The sequence below is a fragment of the Theobroma cacao genome, unplaced genomic scaffold (assembly GCF_000208745.1).
Source record: "Theobroma cacao cultivar B97-61/B2 unplaced genomic scaffold, Criollo_cocoa_genome_V2, whole genome shotgun sequence".
NCBI classification, from domain to species: domain Eukaryota; kingdom Viridiplantae; phylum Streptophyta; class Magnoliopsida; order Malvales; family Malvaceae; genus Theobroma; species Theobroma cacao.
In genome coordinates this window covers 59,684-74,191 of record NW_017234743.1, presented here as the reverse complement: position 1 = coordinate 74,191, position 14,508 = coordinate 59,684, and the positions used below count along the sequence as shown (strand labels likewise).

At 32.9% G+C, this 14,508-nt stretch overlaps 1 long non-coding RNA gene across 1 annotated transcript; it reads right to left on the bottom strand.

Annotated features, from left to right (window-relative positions):
• Positions 1–5,728: 5,728 nt before the first annotated feature.
• LOC108663878 lies at positions 5,729–9,312 on the bottom strand. Its single transcript, XR_001929981.1, has 4 exons — positions 9,282–9,312; positions 8,554–8,638; positions 7,707–7,759; positions 5,729–5,918 (listed from the first exon to the last, which is right to left on the bottom strand). It is a non-coding gene; the product is annotated as an uncharacterized LOC108663878 (long non-coding RNA).
• Positions 9,313–14,508: the final 5,196 nt, after the last annotated feature.

The following is a 14,508-nucleotide window of genomic DNA, read 5'->3' as shown; positions in this document are numbered from 1 at the left end:
CTATAAAATGATATTATAAATTTTCTAGAAAATCGAATACTGGTTTTGAAAATAGAGTAATTGGAGACTGCCTGCTTGTGTTGTAAATTTATGGTTTTAAATTGAATGGCTTATGACAATAAATGAGCATGAATGGCTAAACTGATTTTGGTGTTAGAATTATTTGTACTGTGTATTTAGCCTTGAGAGGCTAGGTTGCGATAAATTGCCATGTCATGTAGAAAAAGATTTTATAAATCAGGTGGTAGATAAAAGATTAGCTACTGCAGTAGTGGGGGGTTCCGTGGGCCAGCCTATTAGAGGGGCACGGTAAACTCTTTTATATTTTCACCTCGATCGTAGAGGCGCGTAGGGTATTTCCTGAGGTGGACTTTTTGAGTGCACTTCACGTGGACCACCGCGTGAGAGTGAGACTCAGCCAACGCCAAGGAACAACTATGTTTCAAAATAAAAATATGATTTATGCGAAATATGAATTTTTAATAGCCTTGACGGGCTCGGTTGGATACCCCTGGTCCAGGTGTCATCGAGTACAGGATTTGGCATGAGTCAAGTTTTGAGTAATTCACAAGCCATATTGATTATTTGGTTGAAATGAATATTCGTGATGTGAAAAATTTGCTGAAATGAATTATTTTTAATTGTCTCCCTTTACTCGCCTTTAGATAGTTTAGATGGTGTCTATTTACTCACTGGGATTTTATAATCTCACCACCCTCGATTCCACACATTTTAGGTTCGGGATAGCCGGTAGATAGCCGATTGCATCAAGGACTTCAATTAGCCTTGCATTGTCAAAATTATAGGTTCACAGACTCGCATCTTATTGGTTAGTTGGGGGCTCACGTGTCATTGTAAAAGTAATTTTATACTTTAGTTATTTGATTTAAAATATGTATGAACATATTTAGCTTTTACACCACGTTTTTGACGGGTTTCGATATTTTGAAAAAAAAATAACGAAAATGCCTCTGTGAGCCAAAAAATAATATTTTATTGTTTTGATTTGGAAACGACTTATGATTTCTTGAAATGTAAGATTTAATAACTGTCGCTCACCGGGGAGATGCGAAAGCTGATGCTAAGCTTTACGGGATTTCGATCGACATTCGGGGTAATGAGTGCCTATCGGGACGTCGCGGAGGTTGTCACGGGCCCGATGGGAGTTCCGGGTCGTGACAAAATGAGTACTATAAAGGATTGCTAAGAGGATTTATAATTCTTGTATTAACTCCATTAAATGAAAAGTGATTAAATGAAGCAACTCTTGTGGTAAACAGCAGAATAGTGGAGTTGATGTAGAGTCTTGTTTATAGTCAGTGACTGCAGCACCGATTATAGACAGGAGGCTACGTAGACTCTTTATCTTGGGAAACCACTTAGTATAATCCTAAATGATATAAAGACTCATGATCGAGAGGATTATTGCTGATCAAACTTCTAAAGAGTAACAATAGATATAAGTGAAGTATTCAAGTTGAGTTGGAAATAAATACGAGGAGAAACTCAAGATTCCCTATAAAGGAGATAACAGGAGAAGTTGAGCATCGAATAAAAGATAATACCCTGTTTTTTCTTTGAGTTGATAAGTGAAATTTTGAGGACAAAATTTTATTTTATGGGGGGTAGTGTTGTCAAACCCTACTTTGTAAAATAATTATAATGTCATTCACATGCTCGATAGAATGTTTGTATATTTAGGAAGTTCGAAAAATCGTTAAAAGACGATATTGCCCCTAATAGTATCATTAAGTCGATTAAGCCTCGAACTAGTTAAAATATGAATTTTAAGGTGAAATTAAGAGTTTCACAGTTCAGGGATGACTCAAAATGGTAATTAGGAGTTCGAGGATCAATTTGGAGTCAAACCGGAATTTTCACTATCTAGGGGCAAAATTATAATTTTTCCACCCGCGGACAAAATTTGAGATTTTGAGAGAATTTAGATCACATTTGACAAATTGGAGAATGGTATGAGTATAAGGGATGAAAAATATGTCTATGGGCAATTTTTCAGTTTTGGGGTAAAAATGTAATTTTTCACTTTATCGGGGTAAAAGTGTAATTTTTTAAAATTTGCTCCACCAAAACTTTGGAAAAGTCTAGAAATTTCATGGAAGACATGGATAAGTGAAGAGGATTGAGTGGTAGAAAAAGAAAGTCAAAAAGATGGCTAGAAAAAAATAAAATAATAAAATATTCAAAAGGTAAATAAAATAATAATATTTTATTAAGCCTATTAAAAGGCTTGAAAATTCCAGAATTCTTCATTGGGATGGTCAGCCAAAACCAGCAGGAGAGAGAGAGAAATAAGAACAAACCCTAGAGTGAGAAAATTCAAAGAAAAAGTGTGATTTTTCAAGGAATCAAGTGTTTAAAGGTATGATTTTTCAAGCTTAGCTTAAGATTTATCATTTCCATGCATTTCTCATCATTTTTCATGGTTGAATCATGTGATTTGAGGATGAATTCAATTCTGAAAAAATGGGTTAGGAGAGAGAAACTTGTTAGATTAATTTGATTTTAAGTTATGTTAGTGTTTTAAGTTAGTTTAGCATATTTAGGAACAAAACAACAAGAAAAGAATTTATTTTCCTCCATTACCATTATTGGCTGAATTTTCTAGGGGAATATTGGCTGATGATCTTGATGTTTATTTGAGGAATTATGATGAATAATGATGAATTATGAGTCTAGAAAAATAATGGGAATTTTCGGAGCAAAAATACGAATTTTTACCCATTAGGGGTATTTTCGTAATTTGCTATCGGGACTGATAATTTGCACCACACTGAGGGACATTAAGTCAATTTGGGTGCAATTGAGGTATAGAAACTGAAAAAAATTAATTTGAGATTAAATTGGACGCGTTAGTAATTTAATCGGGTAATAGGCCGAATTAGGTCAGCACCGCATTTAAGCGGTAGTCGGATAAGTTGCATGTCATATCATGCATATATACCGAGCCTGAATTGATTTTATAATGGTCAAGCATTGATGTGGTGAATTATGTATTGTACATTGTGGATAGGTGGTGAGCAAATTACACTGGTAAAAGTACAGAAATTGTGCTTGAAGACTGGGATTAGGAGTACATCGACTCCTAGAACTGTGAGTGGACAATTTATCGTCTTAAATATCTAGAGTAATTATACTTGTTTGATGCTTTTATTGAATGGTGAGTTTAAATTATAAAATATTATGTTTTCCAATTAAAATGTTTTTTAATAAAAATGAGATTTATACTGGTTTTGAAATCAAATATTGTTTTGGGAAAATTGAGTATATGGAGACTGTGTTGAAATTTATGATTTTATATGTTATTGAAATTGTGGCTTATGACACTATGGTAGCATGATGGCTAAATTTTTGGGGTTGGCATGAAATATATGAACAGTTTTGGATTGGTCTCGGTAGACTGGATTACATTTTATTCGCCATATTATGCTACTGGAATTTTTATGGGTCTGGTGGTATATTAAACGGTCACTGCAGTGGTGGGGGTTTCCGTGGACTGCCTATGAGAGGGGCACGGTAACTCAATTATATACTTACCTCCGGGGGGAGATGTTGGGTGAAGTATCTCCTGAGGTATGATTTGAGTGCACCTCACGTTCGGGCCACCACGTGAGAGTGAGACTCAGCCAACGCCAAGGAACGGCTGTGTGTCAGATGTGAAAACATGTTTATGGGTATGGGTCATTGAACAGCCTTGGCGGTCTCAGTGGGATACCTTGACGAAGGTACCCGCGAGAATGATTTTGGCAGGGGCCAAGTTTAAGAAATTCATAAGCCGAGAAATTTTGATGAAAAGAAATTGTTTGGTATAGATTGAAACGAATTTTGTGTTATGAACATTATTGAGATATAACGTTTTTATATTGTCTCCATCTACTCGGCTTTAGATGCTTTTGATGGTAATTGTTTACTCACTGGGATTATTTAATCTCACCCCTCTTCCTATCCATTTTTCAGGCTCAGGACAGTTTGTTGATAGTTGATTAAGACGAGAATTAATCTCGGAGTTGCATCATAGGAAGTAAGGGTTCGTAGCTCTACACCTTCTTGGTTAGTTGGGGGCCCACGTGTCACTGTAAACGAAATTTCATACTTTAATTATCTTTATTACTATATGAATAAATTTATTTTACTCTTACGCTACAAAAGTTATTTTAGGAAGACTTTGAAAATATTGTGTTTTAAGAAAATAGAATATTTTATTTAATGTTTTTATTATATTCAAATAGCTATAATTTTACTTTAAACGAATGTTTTAGACTTCAAAATTTAATTTAAATCATGAAATATGTGTTTCCACTTACATATTACATTTTTTTCGGATTTCGAAATGTCAAAAAAAAATGATGAAAATGCCCCTGTGAGCTAGAAAATAATATTTTATTATTTTGAGTTGGAAACAACTTATGTTTTCTTGAAATGCGAGATTTAATAACTGTCGCTCACCGGGGAGATGAGAAAGTTGATGCTAAGTCTTGCGGGGTTTCGATCGACATTCGGAGTAATGAGTGCTTATCGGGACGTCACGGCGGTTGTTACGGGCTCGATGGGAGTTCCGAGTCGTGACACATTCCTTGCATTGTGTCCAACTAAAATACATTGCACTGTTTCTTTTGAAATAAACTAACATAATATAAGATTGCAGTGCAATTATATCATAGTCAATGGATGTAATGTGATTGCATTTACAAACTAATATAATCTCATATTGCAACTTACTCTACAATGTTATCAAACTTAATTTGACATCTTTACCTTTCTCTATTTGGAAAAATGACCAAAAATCCCTTTTAACATAACCTACCTTTCTTGGTTTGACATTTTCAAATATTGCTTTTAAGATATGTATATTTTGATCTATAATTTTCTTGTGGTAGATTCTTAACTTCAATATTAGATAATAATTATTGTTATTGAATTGAAAAATAAAAATTCTGCAGTTATCGTAGAGAGAAACTAACAAGTTTATGCAAATATATAGGGACTATACATAATTAAAGACCATTGTTGATTTGGAACAAAAATTACAAATGAATTAAGCTTAAATTGATATTAACATTGTGATTGAGATGTGTTATGGAAGTGCAGTTATATATAGAAGCACAATGGTCGCAAAGTTTGGCTAAACACCTAGTCAGAATGCATTTTATTACTATTAATTACATTAAGAATGATAATTAAGATCGTAATGCGAATGCTATGATGAGATATGTATTGGATCGAATGTTGCCATTAATTACTATAACAATTGAATAAATTGATAAATGATGAAGTGATTTAACAATTTTAAATTAATTCCCCTTTTCATTCTAATTATTTGTTCTCATGTGACTTTTACGGAAAATAATAAAAAGTATTTGATTTTAATTTAATTTACATTAAATTTTTTATTTTGTGGTAAAATTAATGTTAAACGCATGGTTTGAAATGTAAAAAAGTAAAAGAAAAATTATTAAAAATAAATAACTATGTATTTGGAAATGAAAAGAAAAGACATAATTTTGGAACATCCTAAAAGGAAGATTATTTTAGTTATAGTTATGATTTTATTTTTATTTCATTACTTATAATTACCTTTTTATGGGTGTATACTTAGAATGTTTAGAATTATATATAGGACATTTGATGACAATTTTCACCATAATCATTAGTCAATGCAAATAATTAGAAGCATTAATTAAAAGCAAAATCGTTAAAAACTAAGAAACAATTTATAATAATATAAATGCATTATACTAGTAATAGTACTGCCAACTTATTGATTGATCCATTTGCAGTGAATCCAAATAAAAAAGGTAGTAGCAATCCACTCAAATCTTGTATTGATCCAAGCATCACGAACGTGCTTCGCGTTATTGATGGTCGAAGATAGCTTGGCAGCAATTTGCTTTGGTGATAAGCTGCGTAAATGAATAATGAAGAAAAAAGATTAGTATTACTTTAATTATACTTGTGTTCTTATTATTAGCCCATTTCCCTGGAAAAGAGAGGGTATTCTAATGAAAACAAGCTTCTAAAAAGTCATAAACTTGTATAGTTTTAGTAGTTGCAAATTTGCAGTTGAAGTTTCCTTTTATGTTTAATTAATTAATTTAAAAGGTTTTCTCTCTCCACCATTATCAGCAAGATCATAGGAATTGACGTAAGGAGTATTTCATCACTTAATTTATACTATTGAAGAATGATGCATCGATTCTAAAAAGACATTGTTGGTAAAATTTTCTTTATTTTAAGGTGAAGTGCTACCTGCTCAATATATATATATATATATATATATATAAAATATCATATAATATAATATAAGTTTTCTCTTTTTTTGTCAATTTAACTTTTTTAACAGTCAAATTTTGATCTCTACTTTCCTTCTTTCAAATTCAAATAATTGCTTTTTTCATTGAAATGAGTTCACTTTCAAATGTCTCCGTCCTTTTTAATTAACTTGAAGTATTTAAGCGAGTAAAAATTCAAACGTTTAAAAGTCAATCATCACTACAATAAATTTGGACTTTAATTACAGTTCTTTAGGTAATACATCTCTTTATGTGGTGAAATCTTAAACAGTATAATTATTTAAACTCTTAGTTGTATTTTTATGTAATTATTTAAACAAATTAGATTTCCAGCAGCTACACCATCCAGGCCATACTCTCCATACTTTAAAGCGTCCCACAAATAAATGATCAACAGACTCATCCCCACAATTACACAAACTACATTTGGTAGGATCATAAGTCATCATGTTCCGTCTTACTAACTCACTTTTCACCGCCACCCTACCTTGAGTTAGTTGCCAAACAAATGCTTCAACACTTTGGGGTGCCATGTTAGCCCATATCAAACTCCACACTTTCACTTTGACACTTTGGGATGCCATGTTAGCCCATACCAAACTCCACCATTTCGCTTCGATACTTTGAGATGCCATGTTAGCTCATGCCAAACTCCACACTTTTCGCTTCAACACTTTGGGCTGCCATGTTAGCCCATATCAACTCCACACTTTCACTTTGACACTTCGAGATGCCATGTTAGCTTATGCCAAACTCCACACTTTTCGCTTCAACACTTTTGGAGTGCCATGTTAGCCCATACCAAACTCCACACTTTCATTTCAACACTTTGAGGTGTCATGTTAGCCCAAACCAAACTCCACACTTTCCTTTTATTGGTTTCTTTACCCATGGCTTGCTCACAAAAAGATTTCACTACCCAATTATAGTTCAAGCAACTACACCATTTAGCCATACGTACTCTCCACACTTTAAAGCATCCCACAAACAAATGATCAACAGAGTCATGCCCACAGTTACACAAACTACATTTGACAGCATCATTATTCATCATGTTCCCTCTTACTAACTGTCACGACCCAATTTTTCGGGCCATGACCGGCGCATGAGCTCAATGAGCATAGCTCACTAAGCCCAAGCAAACCTATCCATTTACCTTTGCTTAACACATTTATCATATCATGCATACACACACCTTTTTTCGGGTGTGAACATAACCAAAACACAATGGCATTATCGATAATAATATACATGCACTATACCAGTCATGTATTTAGCAATTTACATTGCATACACATATTCACATTGTTAGATTGTATTCACAATACAAAAGGACCCATGACTTCCAGCGGAGACATTTACAATAAAAGGGATTACTATCGAATGCCAGACACATACCCAGGAGATGCACTACGGGGACTCCTCGATCTAGGGTCCAACAGTCACCTGATCTGAAAACATGAATTTTTATAAAACGTGAGTACAATACTCAGTGAGTGAACAAGGAAGGGAACAAGCAACAATTAGGGAGAATTTAAAATCATGATGCACTTGTTTCAAAACAATGCAATTTAGTTCATTCCTATTTAAAACCCCTCCAAACCCGAGAGTTTTTCGCTACAGCGAGCATGAATTTCGCTGCAGTGAAAACAGAGCAACAAGAGAAACATTTTTCCTCACTCAACAAAAAGCCATCCTGCTAAACTAATAAAATCAACCTAAAATTCATGAAAATTCTCAAAGTACAATGTGTCAACTTTCATGTACATTACAACCATAAATCATTGTCCATCAATTTGTTATATCACACATATTTATATATATATATATATATATATACGTATATACCCATCATCATCATCTCACCAACCCATCATCATCATCACCAGCTCATCATCATCATCACCAGCTCATGCGCACTCCCTACTCGCACATGGCTGGGTCATCACCGGGTTATGCGCACTCCCTACTCGCACATAACCGGGTCATCCTCGGCTTATGCGCACTCCCTACTCGCACATAGCCGAGTCAACATAATTACACAACATTATATTCAAGCATATATGTATATCAACATAATGCAGCCACATAGAAATCCATAATAACCACATTTCATAACATAAACCTTTTCTCAAAAGCTTGTTCCCAAGGCATTCATTTTCATGAAAAATTGCATAAAATCATTCAAACACTTTGTTCAAAACAGTCATATTCCCAAAACAATTTTGATAGGCAGTCCACTCACAGGTGTCGAAAATCCGGATTCCGGGTGAACTCTGACTAATAGTCCTCAGGCGTAATTCCTTTGCCTTTTCCGGACGTCTCACCACCTTGACAAATAACAAAGTCGAGGAATTTACTATATTGTCCCTAAATTGATATAAATTAATTTAAATTACTAATGCTTGATATGTAAATGCAAAAATATGTCCGATTACCGCTTAATCACGGTATCGATTAAATTCGACCGATCACCCGATTAATTGGCGATTGTGTCCAAATCACCTCCAAATTAATTCATTTCTCCTCTAATACCTTAATTTACCACATACATTTAAATAAAGCCAAATTCAGCATTAGAACCCTCACAGTTCCTTATAGAAATATTTGGTCATTTGGTGCACTAGCATCGAATTTTTTTCTACATAACCGTTTCACCTTAATTCATCATTTTCCAAGCCATTTTCCTTGAAATAAAAACAATCCCCCATTGATATTCAGCCCTCATGGTTCGACCAACAAGGAACCCTAGAGAAATTGAATATTTCTTTTGTGTTTTTGTTCATAACCATGCTTAACTATCCCTAAACACTAACATAGTCTATCTAATCAAATTAATCTAACAATTTTTTCTCTCCTAACCCATTTTTCAGATTGAATTCATCATGATAACTCAATATTCAACCATGGAAATCAAGAACAAAAGCATGGGTTAGCTAGGTATCAAGGAGAATTAAAAAAATTTTAACTTACCTAGCTTGTTTCCTTGAATTCCAACACTTTCTCTTTGATTTTCCCACCTAGGCTTGTTCTTCCTTGGTTTCTCTTCACTTCTGGTTTGGCTGATCACTAATGGAGAAATGGGCTGATTTTTTATGCCTTTTTTATAAAGAAAATAATAAATGGATGAGATTTGACACATGTCCCATTCCATTGGTCCATGTGTCATACTTAGCCATTAAGCAATCCCTCTCCACCACACATTTCTCATGTTTATCCATTTCTAGGATGAATAAAATCCCTTGGCCTTGACAAGTGCTGGGGCAAAAAATTTACCGATTTGCCCCCGGGGCAAAAAAATTGTGATTTTGCCCCTATATTCTGAAATGTACCGAAATCACATTATTTCTATTTTTCAACCTCAAATAACACTAACATTGATCAATATTAACCAAATAGGGCAAAAAACTCGTTTTATAAAAATTCCTGTTTAATCCTCTAGTGGCAAAATTACCATTTTGCCCTTGTGCTCTAAAAATACCAGGAATCATAATTTTTTCACTGCTAAACATCATTTATACTCCAATAATCATAATTATATTTAATATAATTATTCTTGGTCAAATGTGATCAAATCTTGGCTAAAAATCTCCATTTTATCATCAAATGGTAAAATGACCGTTTTGTCCCTAATCGGTCAATTTTCCTGATGGATTCCAAACTGGACCTTGAACTCCGAATCATTATTCTAAGCCATTCTGTGGGTTTCAAAATTTTCAATTTCCTCTTTGAATTTCTATTTGAATTAGTTCAAGACTCGATTTAATTTAGTTGTACCACTCGGTATAATATCGTATTTTAATCGAGCTTGACAGGGTCTCACACTAACCCACTTTTCATCGCCACTTTTCACTTCGACACTTTGGGGTGCCATGTTAGCTCATACCAAATTCCATAATTTTGCTTCGATACGTTAGCTTGCCATGTTAGCCATACCACACTTCACAATTTCACTTTGACACTTTGGGCTGCCATGTTGGCCCATACCAAACTCCACACTTTCGCTTCAACACTTTGGAGTGCCTTGTTAGCCCATACTAAACTCCACACTTTCCTTTTATTGGTTTCTTTACCCATGGCCTGCTCACAAAAGGATTTCACTACCCAATTATAGTTCAAGCAACTACACCTTTCAATCCATACGCTCAATACTTTAAAGCATCCCACAAACAAATGATCAACAGAGTCATGCCCATAGTTACACAAACTACATTTGACAGCTTCATATCTCATCATGTTCCGTCTTACTAACTCACTTTTCATCGCCACCTTTCACTTCGACACTTTGAGGTGCCATGTTAGCTCATACCAAATTCCTCAATTTTGCTTCGATATGTTGCGGTGCCATGTTAGCCATACCAAACTTCACAATTTCACTTTGACACTTTGGGGTGCTTGTTTGTTGGTATATGTCTTTGAGCCAATTGGATTGGTCAAGGAATATATATTGTCATTTAATACATATTTAATCGCATAACTATATGTGATAGAGGTTTTCTTTCATGTTAGTGCAATAATAAGGAGTTATTAAGTACTAATTGGATGAAGCCCATAGAATGCAAAGCCCTTGCAAGAGAATTGTAAAGTTGTTACAATTATGAGATCATTGTGCATCAAAGCCATGTTCCTAAAATTATTCTTAGTCATTATATTATCAAGACAAGACATTGACAATGTTTAAAGATTGGTACATGTTAAACCTTCTTACTTGGGAAGTAAGCAACAGATCTTATTCCTTACTTGGGAAGTAAGCAACAGATCTCATAGATTGAAGTATATGAGATACTTGAAGATAACATGTGGCTGCTTGTTGAACGACAAGTTCACTGAACATGACCTGCTATGAGAACTCTATTTCGTATTTCACTCAAGTGTCTATGGAATATGTTCTCATGTGATAGTCGTGCAACTAGTCCTTGTACTTGAGACACCAGGTTATCTTGTAAGGAGAATGACATACATTGATTTCACCTTTATGGGTCTAGGGGTGATCAGATGCCTAAATAGGGTATTTTTGGGTATGCCATGAAGCATACAAAGGTGAATGAGTGGTCAAGAGAGGATTCATCACCCCAAGTAATATGAGGGGATGTATTTTACTTATTCTCATTTCTTGAATAACTTGTATAAAGTCTTCAGCCAAAGTATAATGAATGCAAGGATAGTTAGTTTTCTAAATTCATAAGGTTAGTCATGAATTATGAAAACTAATATGAAATGTTATAAGTAGACATTGAGCCATGCTTTATGAAATATATAAGATATTTGATGAAAGGATCGTATTGCACTTAGAGGCTTATCACTGAAGGCTTTGTCAAATTTCTTAATTGACTCTTTAATATTTGGGTGGTCATGATGTATTGCTAGATGCCGTTCATGATCTATAAATATAAATTAATTATCAAATTGATATTTGATTAGAATTTATATTTATTGCTAATATTTTATAAGCCTAATAGGTCACACACATTAAGTGACATGATTGAGATTAAATAAGGATAATCAATTAAGTTGGGCTTAGTTGGAATAAACCAAAATAAAATGGAAAATTAATTAAGTTCACAAACACTTAATTGAATTAAAATACAACTGTTGTATCTAGGGTTACAACATAGTTTGGCTATATAAATATATTATGCTAGCCAACTAAAACTCTAAGCCTTCAGCCACTTCTTAGCCGTCTCATAAAAGTAAGGCAAGCAAAATAGTTTTCTTTGTCTAATAGAAATAAGACTTGAGAAGAACTTTAAAAATAAAACTTGCTAGCAAAAGTAAAATCTTACTTTTGAGAAGGTCTTATTCGCAGTGTGTGGACTACTATTAGAGGCCAAACACTTGGGTGGCTGAAGATTTGACAAATCATAAAGGTGAAGAAGCAAAGATTTTGACTGTAAGATTTTAGACTGATTTGTTCTTTTTTTGGGTTACTTGCTTTATCACAAGCATTTTTGGATTTAATTGGCTTTTGATTATGATATCTAGAGCAAGCTATGCAACTCTTAAACTTATGAATGTTCATAATTAATTTGAAAATTACATAAAAAACACAAACATTGATCTTGTAGGATTCGGCTGTTTCTCTGATTAAATGCTAGTTTATTTTTTCGCCGTGTTATATTTTTAGTTTCTTGATTATTTTCATATTTGAGCATGAGGTCGAATCCTAACAGTGGTATTAGAATCATTGTTTGATGTTTTTATGTAATTTGCATGCTTGATTATTGGTGATAAGCAATAAAATTGATTTGTGTGTAAATTTGGTATATATCAATTTTGAATGCTTTCTTTAAAATTTGATTTTCGATTTTTATTCAAATATGAACAGCATGTGTTTAATCCACCAAAACATATTTTAAAAGGGTTTAAAATCATGTTTAAGTGAAGAATTAATGAATGGAATTAAAGGCTTACGAAGTTAAAACCGAATAGTTTTGAGGTGTTTTAGAGACTAATGTGCTGATTATTTTTTGCTAACATTGGGTAAGTGTTATGAGCAGTTTTTAATTATTAAAAAAATTAGTTTTATCAAATTAATTTACTGCATGTTTCGGTCAGACTTGATTTAGTATGAAAAAGAATCATAAAATTATGTTTTTGGGTTCCAAAATAACAAAGATTCAATGTAGAAAATTCTGGGCAGCTATGATCGGTTTTGGTGGCTTAATTCTCCATGAATATTGTGTTAATTGTTAAACATATTTGCTGAAAATTTTCAACAGCATTTTCATAAGTTTGGCTTATGATTTATAAAGTTTTAAGAGCACTTAAGTGCCATCTATTTTAATTTTGTGTGATTCATAAAACATAAGAAATTATTTCCTACTTTAAAAGCAATTCCTAAAATTAAGGATATAGTTTTAATTTTGGGTGATTTATAAAGAATAAGAAATTGTTTTCTACTTTAAAAGAAATTCCTAAAATTAAGGATAGCATTTTAATTTGGGACATTCATAAGAATTAGTTTCTTATTTTAAAAGAAATTTCTAAAGTTATGTGATAGCATTGAACTTTCCTTAAAATTTTGGTTTGACTAGAAGTTTCCTAAATTTGTTAAGTCATTATTAGGTAACTTGAACAAGATACAGTTTAGGAAGCTAATCCATGCTCTAAATGTTAAAATGTTGTTTTAGATATATTTTAGGAAGTTTACCTAAAATAAAGAGTTTATAAAATTAAAAGGAGTTTTAATTATGGAAAGAATTAAAATGGAAAGTCTTAAAAAGGAAAATTTTATTTCAATGAATTTCTAATAAGAAATAAGAAGTAAAAGGTTTACTTTAAGTGTTTTGAAAATGAGAATTTCTTAAACACTAAATTGAAATAAAACAATACCAAATAATTTGAGAATATCATTTTAAGTGAATTAATTGATGCTTTTCTCAAATAACACACAAGATCACCAAGTGATATTGAGCTTGCAATTATTTCTATACTTTGATTGTGATTATAAAGCATGAGGATGATTATGGACTTAATCCTTAGAAGATTAGGTCATGGATGGTTAAATTTATTTCTCATGGTATTTATTTTAAAATAAGGTCTGCGCACTCTACCTTATCTCTATTTTCTATAGGTTGTAAAATTCTTTTCTCACCTAACTCCCCTTGAATGTAACTTGAGGTTTCTTGATTATAGAATGTAATTAGTTACATTAAAGTGTAAAACTAGGGTTAGAAAAATTTTTGTAACTTGAAGATGGAGATCCAAAGACACCATGGAGATTACAAGCAAAGTTTGAAGATGATGTTTGTAAAATCCCCTAAGAATTTGACCAATTAATTTTGTTAATGGCTCTAGGAAATTAGAATTAGTAAAGTCCATAATCATCTTAGCAGTTGGCATGTGATAGATTTATTTTTCAATGTGTATATATATGATATATGTGAAATGCCATAAATGCTATGCATATCAATAAAATCAAATCAATGAGACCTTAATTAATGAATTAATAAATAAAATTCCTCATTAATATATTGAGTCAAAAATTACTCTCCACCATATAACAAGATAACCGGGTTGCTCTTTTAATTGGAGGGTTGTTGAGTCACTCAAGGCCAAATTTTTACATGAGTACGTTTAAGTTATTGATGGGTTTTACTCAACTAGTACCATGTTGTTCAGATGTGTCACACATGACGACGTAGTATTGGAGGCATAGTTAGGAAAAATGTATATGATACATTTAGACAAAGAGTTGTCA